Genomic DNA, 15,414 nt, shown 5'->3' with positions numbered 1-15,414 from the left:
AACTCTTTCCACTTAGCAGTGTGTTCCACATCAATGAGATGAGAGATTGTATTGAATACTGATGAAACTGAATAAATTTCTAAATTTGGTAAGGCTATACCCCCATTATTCCAATTATACATATGGTATGTTAATGCAATCCTTGGCTTATTTGGTAACCACAAAAAATTCTGAATCATTGAATTAAATTTTTTAATTATTTGGTAAGAAGGAGGTATAGGTAAAGATTGAATTATATATAAGATTTTGGGGAGAAGGATCATCTTTATTATTAAAAGTTTATCATCCATAGAAAAGGGTAATTTGTTCCATTTATTTATTACATTTTCTATCTGTAATAGACTTTTATTATAATTTATTTGAATGGTATCTTTAGTATTGTTAGTAATAATTATACCTAAATATGCTATTTGTTGAGACTGAGCTATATATTCATTATATTCATCAGGTATATTGTATTTTTTTGAACCTGTTAAAAGAATTTGTGTTTTATTATTATTGAAAGTAAAGCCGGAATTTTTTTGAAAATATTCCATGTTTTTAAAAAGGTTTTTGTATAGATTCCCTTCTACTCCCAAGAGTAATCAATATGTCATCTGCAAACATTTGTATTGTAGATAATATAGTGGGGTTTAATTTGTATCCTTCAATATCTGTATCATGTCTTATTAAATTTGCCCATGGTTCCATAACTAATGAAAATAAAAGAGGGGATAAAGGACACCCTTGCTTAGTACCTTTTACTATTGGTATATTTTGAGATATACTAGTACCAATTTTAACATACGCTTGGCTACCTTCATATAACAGAGTGATAAGATTGATAAAATTATTGGAGAAATTTAATTCCTTTAATAGAGTGAACAGATATTCCCATGTAACTGAGTCGAAAGCACAATTTATATCTAAACTAACTAGGGTTAAATGTGTTTTAAGATTTTTCACTGAATCAATTAAAGTTAATATTCTTTTAATGTTATCATATGAAATTCTCTTTATTATAAATCCCGTTTGATCACTACCAACTAATTTGGGTAAAAGTGTTTTAAGCCTTTCTGCATAAATGGACATAAATAATTTGTAATCAGTGTTTAATAGTGAGATGGGTCTATAGGAGGTACACTTAGAGGGATCTTTGTTAGATTTTAAAATAGGAGAAATAAAAGTGTATTTCCAAGAAGGTGGAATTATGTTTTTGTCCTGAACAAGATTAAATACTTTATAAAGCAATTTTAGAGCATTTATAGGTAGTAATTTGTAAATTTCAGGAATGATGCCGTCATTACCTGGTGCTTTATTTTGCTTTAATTTGGTAATGTGAGTTTGAAGTTCTTTGAAAGATATTTGTTTATCAATAGAAATCCCTTGTTCCTCTGAAAGTCTTGTTTTAGTGTATTTATCAATAAATGTTTTTATTTCCTCTTTAGAGTTAATTTCAGTAGTTGTTTAGTTGATGTTTATAAAAAAACTCTCTAAATTCAGTTAATATATTATGAATTTCCAATACCATTTTTCCTTTTTTAGGGGAGAATATTTCATTAATATGATTAAATCTATGTAATCTTATCATTTTATTAGCAAGAATTTTTAAGGATTTAGGATTAGAAGAGAAATTTATAAACTTGAATTTTTCTATATTGATCATAGTTTTATGCTTTAATATTTCTAGATATTTATTATTTAACATACTTATTTATTTTCTTTTATCTGATATATCTTTATCACCCATATTATTAAGTTTTAAAATGTCTAATTTACATTGTATATCTTGTAGCTCTTTAGCCCAAGCTTTCTTTTTTTTTGTTGTACCAATTCAATATCCTACCATATAGATAAGCTTTTAGGGTATCCCATATGTAAATTTCTGATATATCATTAGTATTGTTAAGTTCTAAAAAATTCTGTACTTCTGTAGAAATAAAATCATTAAAATCTTTTAATTTTGTGATATAAGCTGGGATCCTTTTTATATGAATATTAAAATTTGGATTGACTACCACTTCAAAAATTATAGAATTATGATCTGATAAAGGACATGAAATCACTGCTGATTTGTTTAAGGAATATGTTAAATTATTAGAAATAAAAACTCTATCTATCCTTGAGTATGACTTATGTCTATGAGAAAAAAGGTGTAAAACAAAGAAGTAGTATCTGCAAAATAATTTATATCTTTCAAAAATAAGTATCTGAAAAGTCTTTTAATAATTTAGATGATGTAGATATTCTTCTCTTCCCATTAGTACTAGAGTCTTTGTAATCTAGAATACAATTGAAATCTCCTGCCAAAATAATGTTCCCTTTAGAGAATAGTACAGTTTGATCTAGATGTTGTTTCACTGTGTTTATCCCTATCCCTGGGATCCAATATATGTTAATCAATGTGAAAATCTTACTGTTTATTTCTGTGGTGACTGCACAAAACATTCCTTTATTATCCTTATGTGTATCTATTATTTTAGGAAAAGGCATTATGCTGTTCCATAGGATAGCTACTCCTCTCTTTTTCTTAGTATGTTCAGAACTTACTAAAATCTTATATGTTTTATATTCAAGTCTGAATATATCCTCTGTTATTGAGTTTTTTGTAAAAATACTAACTGGGATTTATGTAACTTAAGATATCTAGTTAAATTCCTCCTTTTATTAGGATTATTTAAACCATTAATGTTAACTGATATACCTTTTAGTGTAGTCATTGAAAATTAAATGATGTAAATATAAACATACTGATCTAAGAAATACACAAGAATATATCTAATAGGAATACTATTATGATCATTAGAACAAACATAGTGTAAGATTATCATATTCTTAAAATTAAGGTTGGTTCCTACTACATAAGATATGAACGTCGGAAAAGTTATTAGAAAATATTTATAACATAAACATGAAACAAAATAACCAACCCGAACCCCTCTGGAGTTTAAAACTTTTAACTTGAATGACATCAGTCACTCGAATCGACCTCCTATCAAAAGCAGCATCCAATCAGCACCTGTCGAAATGTCTATAGCCATAACTATAAAAATAAGACTTCTCATCAATATCATAAACAATTTTTGTATGAACCAAATATATAGATATAATGTTGTGTCATTTAGTAAATTGATGACAGCTACATCTTAGGAATAAAGTACAGAATTTTCTTATATTAGTTAGTAGGTTATTAAGAACTACTATGATCTATTAGTTCACTCTTCTGTTTTAAAGTAATCACATTTGATAAGAACCTTAAAAAGAGACTATGGCATTCTTTTATTACTGAAATATGGCTAATAAAGGCTGAAGTGTGATATATAGTACTGCCATAGGTGATCAGCTAAATAACATAGTTGTAAATAAATCACCTAAGGGCCTTCAATAACCACTGGTTGGCTGCTAATAAATAAGATACTAATAAAAGTGATTTTACTAACAATCAACTAACATACTGATTGTTCTGAAAGAAATGAACACTGCATTTCTTTGCCAAAAACCAAATATAGTGATTACTCATCAAGAAGTAAAACCAACAACATCCTGCTAGTTTTCTTATAACCAAACACCCTCTCATAGAAGAGTGACTAATAAACCTTAAAAGTCTGATCTTCCATTCATTGCATTAATTTGAGTTACCTCAAAAGGTCCATCACCATACTGAAAACTAGTGAAAAGGTCATATTAGTTCAAAAAAGCAAGGTGCTTAAATAGCTCCTGTATACTATATAAAAGCCTTATATAAATATAATGAGCTTTTTATTATTCAATTATATCTTATACTATCTTTGAATTTTGAAAAGCTATTTCATTAACAAAACAAAAGATGAAAATTTCACATTTTCTAATGATAAATAGATCTAACTATTTTTAATGCACCTGTCCTTGCAATATTATTGCTGCCTATGTGGTACATCCGTATCAACCTATTACACAAATGCATTCATAAAATAACTGAGATAACCTATTATATACATCTATACATTTAACATTTTGATAAATGCTTCATGAATATTTTCTCAGATAGTCAATAGTTATAAAAAAATGTACATGTAACACAAGTATATAAGCAGCTTGTAGCGTTATTAAATCTTCCAAAAATGCACAAATCACAATTAGTATTTCTCATCAAGATATCGGCACCCTTGTCATACATAAAGCAAATATTTTATGAGAATACTCTTCGTATATAAATACATAAGGCTTAAGAATACCTATGATGATCAGAAAAAGTATTTAGGCTACATGCGTAGTATAATCCCTATTTATTTAAGAGATTATTGCATATAATGTCTTACAATAAGTTGAAAGTAGTAATCTAGTTATATCTTCTTTCCGTATGCTGTATGAGGAAACAAATTCGATTCAGTAGCTTCCCGGTGAGGATCAGAAGATCAATTTACTTCTGACGCCTTCATGATGATGTTTTAAGAAAGCTCCAAGCTTTCCAGCTGCGATGGATACCACAGTCTCGAGCTCATCATGAAGATAAAGCTTTCAAAGTTCGGGCGGGAAATAGTAAGTAAAACATTACTTAACTACATATAAGGCAATGTCTCGAGACTCCCTCTATACCGAGAGAGATGAGAAAAAAAAAAACCTTGCATACACAACACAAAGCAATGACAGCTATCAAGCAAAGCTTCACCACACTATCAACCAGACTCTCCGGTTAATCTCCGACCAAAGCACACAAGCACCAAAACATACAATTAACACAAACAACACCACACATGTCTCTACAGTGCTAGAGCACCAAACCAGAGCCTCCAAATAAACTCACCAACAACTTGGAAACGACAACGTAGCCTTACCATTACTCCAGCCACACTGCCACTCACATCCCAGGTCAGAAGTACCATCACTAGCACAGCAATTCTGCAACTATACATCAGGCCATCATACAAGATTCCTTTATCAAACAATTAACCATAAATCAACTAAAATACAAATACAGCAATTATAACTAAATAAAAGTTTTCCAACCACTATAAGAACCAAAATCAAGATAAACAAATACGCCCCCTAATGATAAGCACTACTACAAGACATCCGGAAGCATAGATATCCAAGACAGGAGAATCAGTGCATCCATGGGAATCAAACCAATAAACATTAAGATAATTAATCTTAAACAAATAGTACAAATGAAAAAAAAAATCCCAACAAACGACCATTCTGCAAAACAAAATAGACAACTATTTAGTTAACCAATTTACATTATATTAAATATAATACCAAAAGCTCACCTGGATGTCCGGTTTCATTTCCTCAACTTAGTGCATCAAGTGCAAATATGTACTTGTTATGATTCATCTTTTGATTTTTTTTTTTTAGCGTCAAATGTTTTCCAAGTGTTGTTCTCAGCATTTCTTTTAAGACTAGGACTGACCCACTCCATTTCATCATTTCATCTACTTTTTCCAGTATGTTATTAGATTTTATATAAGTTATTGCATTGTCTAGGTCATCAAAAAATTTAAAACCATCTTGATAAAATATTTTCAGTCTTGCAGAAAAAAGCAAATGGGTTTTTATTTTATTCTTTTTTAGTTCTCTGACTAAAGGCAAAAAAAATTTCCTTTTTGATAATACTGAAGAAGAAAAGTCATTATCAAAGCGTATAATATTGTCCTTCAGTTTGATTGGGGATTTTGCCCACGCAGTCTTTAGTACCATTTCCTTATCATGGGCTGATAGGAACTTTACAATAACAGATTTAGTATAATTACTCTTGGTGTTTTTAGATGTCATCATTGATTTATGGGCTCTTTCAATACCATATGAAAGAGCCTCCGGCAGTTCAAGTACTTCAGGCAACCAGGAAGATAAAACTTTTTCCATATTATTTCCCTCTATGTTATCCGATAAGCCAAAAATTCTCACATTATTCCTACGGGACCTGTTCTCAAGGTCATCAACCTTTGTCTGAAGAAGAGAATTTTGCTTTAACAAGAACTCAACATTATGTTCACTCTCCTGAATTCTGTTATCCATATCACTTAATGCAGTTTCCATTCCTGAAATCTGCTTCCTCTGTTGCAATAAATCTTCATGTAGAATGTCCATTTGGTGAGAACACTTTTCTTTGAAATTGTCAATTTTTATATCCATTTTGTCTATTTTGACATTTAGTTCCTGAATAGTAGTTAGTAATGACTGTAGTTCTTTTTTGATAGTTGTCTCTTGATGAAAAGATTTTGTGAAACTCATCCTGTTCTTTTACTGTAGTACTTCCAAGTGTAACTTTGACAGGAAAACTTAAAATCTACTTGAAATTTTTTATATACTACCCTAATATATATTTTAAAGAATTAATTAAAATAAAAAAAACTATTATTAGGGAAGTTTATATCAATATTTCCTGTCAATAAAGTTCTGTAAAGGCAGAGCTGATAAGAAAAGCTGCTACTCTGTGCTCATCTTGGCCACGCCCCCAGTTTGTTTCACTTTTTGAAGACTCAAAGTGAAGAAACATACACCCAGCCCTCAGAAAAAATGTAATGATCAGGAAGGCCAATTTCAATCAGCCATGGGAGTAAATGCTGGCAGTCATTAGCTACTTCTCACTATTAAGAGTTACAGCAATTAAGGTGAAGACTTAGAAATGTTGCTATGCAATAAATAGATCTGTGTCTCTGTGCTAGTCCTCTGTCATTCTGCTACTTAGTGCATCACACCACCTTTTTTCAGTCTCACTCATTGTGACACATGACTGTATGCACTAAAACAGTTGCCGTATAATAGTTTTGTAGTTAAAGTACTCAGGTTTTATTTTGGATGCAGTTACAAATTACTGTGTGGTCTGTAGTACAACACATTTCCTGAACAAATGCTGAGTAATACGCAAAGTTTAAGTATATGTAAATTAATGGTATAATATAGTAAAAGTAATCCACACAGCCACAATAACATTTGTTTTATTAATGTATTTTAACAGTCCATGTATCCTGAAAGCAGATATGTTTTAAACTACATAGAAAGAAGTAATAATAACTTTTGGTATAAGAAATAAACCTACAACTTTGTTGGTTTATTTTTCAATACTACTAAACTTTTATTCCTTAAACAGCTTGGTAATCACTAATCAAAGAATTTTCAAACTCCCTAACTACTCGACCAATCCCAACAATATTTCAGTTTTCCCTCCTTCGATATCTAACCTAACAGGCAATACCTAAATTCTACTTCAAATGTATCTGTCAATTACTGCCAAACTGACTCAGCAAATATTGCTATAGAACTCCCCCTAAGCACAAAAACTCTATCTTCGTGGTTTATCATGCAAGTTTTGAAACTGCTCCAACACATTTCAAACTAACCAACTCTCAGGTCATCTTCCCCAGAATAAGGAACACTGCCATCACAGAACCTATCCCCAGAAACCTCACACTTCCCACTCACGAGCAACTTCTACCCCATGTGCATTCTACCAACACTAGGAAAGATCGTAGAAAACTTCACTCAAGCACTGTACATCTTCAAATATACAGTGCCTTATCCATATGCTAGCATGGTTTCTAGACTGGGAAGGGGACTGAGACCGCACTGTGGAACCCAATGATGATGTTCTCATGGAAGTGACAATGGCCTTCTCATCACAGTCATCTTTATAAGTTTAACAAAGACTTGTGTTCTGGTAAGTCACAAGCTCCTTACTCCTGCCCTAGCCTTAGTTTGGCTTTAGCACTTAAGTCTCCAACTGGGTGACAAACTTCATCATCATCTCACACTTCTCTGCTTGGTGAATATGCATCCCAGGTTCAATACTTGCCCCATTCCAATTCTCTCCATTTATTAACACTCCTCTTGTCTCTATTTCTAGTTTCAAAAGCTATCTTTATATTAATGACATAATAATTTACAGTTCCTCTTCTTCACTTCAGTGATTAAAACTCAACGTGAACAAGACCTCGCTGACCTCCATACTTAGTTTTCTACTCATAGTTTTCCACTCATAGCCTATAAATCAGCCCAGCTTAAAGCAAAAGCAATGCTCTCTAGTACTGATTCAGTACTAAGGCAAGTCTCAACAACTGGGTAACTATGGTCTTGTCAGGAAACACCCTACATTTTAAATACATAGATATGTGGCCAGAGCCAACTGTATCATTTAACTATTGCATAGAGCAGACCACATCTAAATCAAACAAATTACTGCTTGGGGCAAATACAGTTTCACTATATACATTCCTTGATGCAATGACAGCCAAACGGAAAGGAACTGTACTTGTCTCCCAGCTTGAAGATTTGAATATGAGATCACTTTATTGCAACTACTTCCTTAAAAAAAAACCCTGTTAGCCAGACCAGCAGCATTGTTATGTTACTGTCAGAACATGAACATAACTGTTCATTCATGCTAAAAGCCAAATGTCTGCTAGCCAATAAGCAATGTGTACAGTTACATCACTCTTCCAAGTGCTGTTTGGAATACAATTCCTTGCCTTTCTTACCTGGCAAACTCACTGTTCATCATTACTCATCATGTTTTCTACTTTGCTCTCTCACCAATGATGCAGTGGTTCTGTGAAGATCATAACAATGACTGTCTGCTTCATACTCAGACCTTTAGGAGTCAAGTCATCTGTAAGACTTTCTGGCTCATTTTGAATGAACTAATTGCAGCTGTCATATTTTCCAAGCAATCATTTGACCCCTACCCCCACCCCCACTAAAAAAACTCTGAGGTTCCAAAAGCTGACTATTTGGAATGAACTTCTAAGTCACTTTCCTGATGATGTTAAGTACTGCAAATGTGACAAAATGTGAAAGATTTGAAATCAGGGTCAAATGTGTCACTCCTGTAAGTCAACACACTTTGTAAGCTCATAAAGAAAAAATAACATATTAAGGGTGATTTTCTTTCACTTATTTTCATTTTTCAGTTCCTCCTTTCTTGATTTAGACATTACACAGATATAAAATATGAAGAAACAACCAGCTAGATAACAAACACCGTTGAAACAAGTAAGCAACAGCAAAAATAAGAAAAACAGTAGTACAAAGCACTGCTCTAAATAGCATATATCATATATCATAAAAACGTTTAATAGCAGGTTAGTGCTTTCCCCACAAATGTGGCTTCTTCAGACCATCATCATAAATAAATATGAAAGCAAACACAGTTTTTATACTTACAAAAAATGTTCCTTCCTTTTCAAATCTACATGTATTAAACAGTCACCTTAGATTTCCGCCTTCACGTAAAGTAAGTGAAGTCAGCACTCCTATCTTACTTACAATCTTAAAGATATATTCATTCTAACGTTACTGAACAATTAAAAACTCATTTAAAACATAAAACATCATTCGGATATTGCCCTCTGTATATCCAAAAATACTTCTATAGGAGTGCACATTAACGTTTCTACATTTAAATAATATAAGCAGTTTAGCCTCTAAAACCATATGTGCACCGCTAAACTTATTAGCGAGCTAGAATAAAAAACACATTGTAAACAGTATAGCTTCAATGAAGCATAACTACCCCCCTACTATAAATAAATACTGACCCTATTCTAGTCTTTTATAATAGCCACAATCTTAACTGATATAATGAGCTAATGAAAGCACTAAGAACAGTGTAAATATCGAAGAAGCAAATTATGCTTCTCACTTAGTAGGCGGGTATTAGCTGCTCATTTTTCCAGACTTTTGTTTGCAGAGCAAATACAATGAGCAGGCCAATCTACCAAGATTTAAAACATCATCATATAGGTTATATAGCCTTTTATGTATTAAAGCTATAAAATATGTCTGCTTATAATCAAATACGAGCTGCTCGTTTCTGAAACGGTTCCGTGGAAAGCTAAGAACAGTATAGGTATCAAAGAAGCAAGTTATGCTTCTCACCTAGTAGGCAGGTATTAGATGCTCGTTTTCCCAGACATCCCAAACTCCTATCTTACAATCTTAAAGATATAATCATTCTAACTTTACTGAACAATTAAAAACTCATTTAAAATTGTTTTAATCATTTAAATGTAATGATCTATTTATAGTGATTCAACTATTACCATTTCTGTATATATATATATATATATATATATATATATATATATATATATATAAAATGATTTATTTGTCTAATGTTAAGTATTAAAAATCAGATTAATTCTGATGAGAAGCAGGTTATTGGTTTAGTACTTGTTATCTAGGACATGCATTATAATATGTTAGGAATACATAGATCTGGTAATAATTATGTCTATAAAATTTATGGTCTTAGTAATTATATCCCATGATATTTTATTGTATCATATTCTACGTCCTTGTTCAGAGGCTTGTGAGAGTAAGCTATATATTCTCCATTTGTTTGATTTTATAGTATGTGTTTCTGTAGCTGTCGTTTCATCAACTAATGGTTTCTAAGTTAATACTCTATTTTTCTCCTTATTTATTTATATCCCCTAGTATTTGTTCTCTACTAGATCAGTTAAAACTATCTGGATATAATGCCTCTAGTGGTTACTTTATTAGCCTACAACTAATGTGTGTCATTGTATATATATGTATATATATATATATATATATATATATATATATATATATATATATATATATATAGAGTCTTTTGGCTTTTCCTAGTTAGGGGTCGCCACAGCAGAATTCCGGTCCGCTAATGATTGGCAGTAGATTTTGAAGTGCTGGCTTGCCGGGCCTAACGCACAACCTTCAACGAAGGAACGCCCATTCACGCATGTCGCAACACAGAAGACGCTCTAACTGAGAATCGAATGGGCAACGTCTAACTGTGAGGCGACAACGCTACCGCAGCACCACCACCGCAGTAATATATATATATATATATATATATATAAAACCGAAAGACACAAAGACACACACACATATATATATATATATATATATATATATATATATATATATATATATATATATATATATATATATACACATTTTGTTTGTGCCCTTAGCTTAATTGCTGTACAAGATTTGAACAATGTTGACAAGCAGATGCACTTTTTAGTTACTAATATGGGTAGCTGCACTTTATAAAAGGTTGCATAACTTATACGATTACGTTTTAAGTTTAGCAAAATGTACTGTTGAATTTCTGCTTTGCATGGAATTGCTTGGAAAATGAGCAGCTCGTATTTGATTATAAACAGAAGCATTTTCTCGCTATCATAAAGGGTAGCTTTGATACATAAAAGGTTATATAACCTATATCATGATGTTCTAAAGCTTAGTAGATTGGATTGTTGATAGTATTTGCTCTGCAAACAAATGTCTGGGGAAACGAGCAGCTAATACCCGCCTACTAGGTGAGAAGCACAATTTGCTTCTTTGATACTTATACTGTTCTTAGTGCTTTCATTAGCTCATTATATCAATTAAAATTGTGGCTATTATAAAAGACTAGAATAGGGTCAGTATTTATTTATAGCAGGGAGGTAGTTATGCTTCATTGAAGCTATACTGTTTACAATTTTTTTTATTCTAGCTCGCTAATATATTTTTAGAGGCTAAACTGCTTATATTGTTTAAATGTAGAAATGTTAATGTATACACCAATAGAAGTATTTTTGTCTATACAGAGGGCAATATCCAAATGATGTTTTATGTTTTAAATGAGTTTTTAATTGTTCAGTAAAGTTAGAATGACTATATCTTTAAGACTGTAAGATAGGAGTGCTGACATCACTTACTTTACATGAGGCCGGAAATCTAAGGTGATTGTTTAATGAATGTAGATTTGAAAAGGAAGGAACGTTTTTTTGTAAGTATAAAAACTGTTTGCTTTCATATTTATTTATGTTGATGGTCTGAAGAAGCCATGCATCCAAGACATATTTTTGACAACATCTTTGACAACCAAATCTTAAGAGTCTCAAGACTATGTACTGATGAGGAGGAATTCTTGGAAGAGCAATTCAATCTACGTAGATATTTGAAGGATAGGGCCTACCAGGAAAATAATTTTCCACCAATATCACAGGTGCAAACCTATAGAAAGCAAAGAGGTCAACCTTATTACTCAGAGAGGTCTGAACAAGCTACACGAAGACAGTCTAATGATACAACACCTCAACAACTTAGATGTTTGTTTACTTATAGTTCAGACAATTGACAGGTCTGTGAAGTGATCAAGAAATTCTGTCCGATTCTGACAGCGGATGATAAAATAAAGAACATCGTTGGAGAGAGACCTAGGTTTCTCTATAAGAATAAAAAGAACATCAAGAGATTACTATGTCATAAAGATGGCTTTAAACGTGATGATTCACTATCAGACCGCAAGGGTACTTTTAAATGCTGCAGATGCAAAGCTTGTTCTTACTTAGATGCTAGTAATACTTTCCTCCACCCAGTATCTGGACGTAACTTTCATTTCGATGTTTATGCTGATTGTACTACTAGCCACATTATCTATTTGGCTACTTGTCGCAAGTGCCAAGCTTTTTATCTTGGTAAAACTGACCAATGACTGAAGGATCGTATTCTACGACATGTCAGAGACATTGATCAGAAAGTTCCACATAATGCCTTAGCAGCACACGTATTGGTCCATCCTATGCATAATTTCTTGTTTAAAGCTGTGGAAGTGGTCACCCAAAACATCAGGGAAGGAGATGTCCACAACAGGACAGAATTAAGAGAGATCTTTTGGATCAATAATTTTAGAGCTAATCGACCCCCATGTCTTAATACAATAGTACCTCTCAGACCTGTTCTAAAATCTAGAAGAAACCTACCCCATATCAACACATGATTCTAGCATTTTAACATTGAACTACATTATAGGAGACAAATCTCCACTTGGAACATTTATTTTTGTCCTGTGCCTTTAAGAACACTAAAGACAATCAGCTACCAGCTCTTGATTGTGTTTCCTTTATAAACAGGAAGACCTAACCACATTTTTATACGATCTGAAGAAGGCATCTGCCGAAAGCGCTCATCTTTTGGACAATTTCATCTTTTCAGCTTTTTACGCTCCAGTGAAGTATATGTTTTTGTCAGCTTTGCTTACAAAGCAGCTATCAATTGTGCTATTAACTGTGCTTTAACAACTTGAAGCCTAAAGTTGTGGATGTTAATTACTAGGCTATTTATTTCAGTGAAGCTAGCATTTTGTCAGCTTGTCTTTTTAAGCTTTCAATAAATTGAGTTTTAACAGCCTGAAGTTTGAAGCTGTGGATGACAACAGTTCAGTGAAGTTTGCATTTTGTCAGCTTCTTTATTTAAGCTTTTAATAAATTGAGTTGTAACAGCCTGAAGTTTGAAGCTGTGGATGACAACAGTTTGGATACTCAACTATTTTCAGTTCATCATATTCTAGTGAAGTTTACATCCTGTCAGCTTCACTTTTTAAGCGATTAATAAATTGTGTTTTAACAGTCTGAAGCCTGAAGCTGTGGACGACACCTAAGGTCTTTTTTCTTTGTTCATTTGCCTACCCTCAGTGTCTTTAGTAGTGGTGAGGAGAATTTATTTCTTGTCTCATATCTTTAAGACTGTAAGATAGGAGTGCTGACATCACTTACTTTACATGAAGGAGGAAATCTAAGGTGATTGTTTAATGAATGTAGATTTGAAAAGGAAGGAACATTTTTTGTAAGTATAAAAACTGTGTGCTTTCATATTTATTTATGTTGATGGTCTGAAGAAGCCACATTTGTGGCAAAAGCACTAACCTGCTATTAAACATTTTTATGATATATGCTGTTTGGAGCCATACTTCATACTACCGTTTTTCTTATTTTTGCTATTACACAGATATAATGAAATCTAGCTCTTCAACATCTATGGTTGCAAACACAGGACAATTTCCTGCAAGGAAATTGTTCAAACATAGAAACTTACCCATTGAAACAGTTTGTTGTTGAATTAGCTTAATATACCATCCTGCTCAATGATTGTTTCTCAAAGAAACTAAAGAAAACAATCAAAATAAAGACTTTCAGGGGAAACGCTGAAGGCCAGACTAGCAGCAGAAAACAAATTAATGTGTTTTACTGGTAGCAGAGCTGTGCATGCTATTAACTAACATATCTAAGCAAATCTGAATACAAATAAATGACATCTATAAAAATGAATGGCACACTCCGAAAAAGTTTTGTTAATAAAGCTAAGATTTTGCTCTAGATATACAGTCACTAGGCACTGTAAACCTTGGCTCTAGATTACTGTTGCCATTGAAGTGACATCCCGACCCCATGTGCAAAAATGTGTTGTGGATGGATGAATGGATAGAAGATAAATACATGTGATGTTTGGTGGTTTAAAGCAAAACAAAATGTGTACATATAAAGTCAATGCACTATAAATATACAGCCTATGTATGTGAGATTGGGTATTCAGAAACAAACAATGCACAACATTAACCAAAATAATGTGGAGTGGAGAAATGAGCAGGGATGAGGTAATTCAGAGACACATAGTGTGACCACTCTACCAGAGAAACAGTGAGATGTACATCATATGCAAATGACCACATAATGATATGCAACAGAGTGCCATTATGTATGCAAATGACAAAATAAAACAAGGCAAAGCAATTCTGAAACATTCAAAATTAGTATAATGAGCCTTGCCAATCAAATATACTGGATTTCCAAATGTCTAGAAGCTGTACTTATTCATGATGCTAGGAGTAATTTCAGCATTAGCACAACAAAATGTGTTAGTGGCCACCTTTGGAGCCACTGTCTGTGATGTTACAAATCATCACCCTCTGTGTTGCAGAGGGATCATCTACTGACTTAACTTACCATCAGTGCCACTACCAGCACACTTTCTACCGTCACTGTGTAGACAAAGATAGCACTAGAAGACATGCGCCACCCTCACATGAAATCACGCAGGAAAAGTGGAATGCCTATCTCACTGAACATGAAGGCTTGTGTAGCAACCCTAGTATGAGGACCTTTCAGCATCTAGCAAGGGACACAGGAATGCTGCAGTTGTTGGTCTTGTGAATTCCATAATAATTGGTATGATGCTGCAACATGTAAAGGAGCATACCTTGCTGCTGTGGATAGCAGATGAGAGAACCAGCACTATGTAGACATTTTGTTACATAGTTAATTTCCCATAGGTTCTGGGATCCACTGAGTGCACCCACATTGACCATCAAGACACCAACCTCCTCTACACAACAACTGGTATATCAGCTGAAAGGACTTTCATACCATCAGCTGCTAAGTGGTGTGCAGTGTACAGGTATTACATACAATGTAACTGTGCACCATCCTGGCAGTTTCCATGATTCCCACATCTGGCACATTTGTGATCTCTACCACTGTGGTATCCACATGGTCATCAAGATGATAGGTATACATACTGCTACCCACAGATTCCTCAATATGCTGGTCTCAGGAATGTATGCAGCAGGCCACTCATAATGGTGCCCACTGCTATGTGTTGCAGGTAATGCACACTATGTCTTGGAGCTGTGACTGATGAGCC

The sequence above is a fragment of the Protopterus annectens genome, chromosome 6.part0, assembly GCF_019279795.1.
Source record: "Protopterus annectens isolate FY-2018-M chromosome 6.part0, PAN1.0, whole genome shotgun sequence".
NCBI lineage: Eukaryota > Metazoa > Chordata > Ceratodontiformes > Protopteridae > Protopterus > Protopterus annectens.
Note: the sequence above shows the minus strand (reverse complement) of the source record.